Below are 919 nucleotides of genomic sequence, written 5' to 3' on the forward strand. Positions count from 1 at the left end.
TAAAGTCGTTCACATATAGCTTGACTGATATATGTATATATATATAAATAGTGCTATTGATACAGAAATGTACATTTCTTATAATTTTTATTTCTTTGTATTGTGAAACCAGACCATTAACCTTTACCATGCCAACTTTGAAACTAAAAGCGAAAGCTACTATCATGTGGGATAAACTAAAGATACTGCGCCGCCCGGGAATCGAACCCGGGTCACAAGAATGGGAATCTTGCATGATACCACTACACCAGCGGCGCTTGTGGAAGGAGGACACCTTCAGTGATAAAGCGAATTATACTGGTCCGTGTATGCATGGCGGCTATTCCATTCCATATGTATGTATCACTGTATATGTTGTATGTCAACATGTTATTCACAAATACACGCCCGCGCGCGTGTGTATATATATATGTCTATATATATATATATATATATATATGCATATACATATATACATATATATGTATATATATATATATATATATATATACATATATTGTGTGTGTATGTGTGTGTGTGTGTGAGTGTGTGTGTGTGTGTGTGTGTGTGTGTGTGTGTGTGTGTGTGTGTGTGTGTGCATATACAGCACACACACACACACACACACACACACACACACACACACACACACACACACACACACACACACATACACACACACACACACATACATATATATAATAAAGAAAATACATATATATATACAGATACGCATAAATATCTACAATTTATATATTCATAATATTTATTTATCTATCTATGATATATATATATATATATATATATACATATATATATATATATACATACATTTATTAAATATGTGTGGACGTGTGTGTGTGAGTGTAATATTTTTGAGATGAAAGTGTTTACCTCATTGACTGTCTTTTTATTTGTATAATGAACCTGTATTCAACCT

At 32.5% G+C, this 919-nt stretch overlaps 1 non-coding gene across 1 annotated transcript; it reads right to left on the reverse strand.

The window, feature by feature from the left end:
- Nucleotides 1-186: 186 nt before the first annotated feature.
- Trnag-ccc lies at nucleotides 187-257 on the reverse strand. Its single transcript has one exon. It is a non-coding gene; the product is annotated as a tRNA-Gly (tRNA).
- Nucleotides 258-919: the final 662 nt, after the last annotated feature.

This window comes from Penaeus chinensis, chromosome 14 (genome assembly GCF_019202785.1).
Source record: "Penaeus chinensis breed Huanghai No. 1 chromosome 14, ASM1920278v2, whole genome shotgun sequence".
Lineage (NCBI taxonomy): Eukaryota > Metazoa > Arthropoda > Malacostraca > Decapoda > Penaeidae > Penaeus > Penaeus chinensis.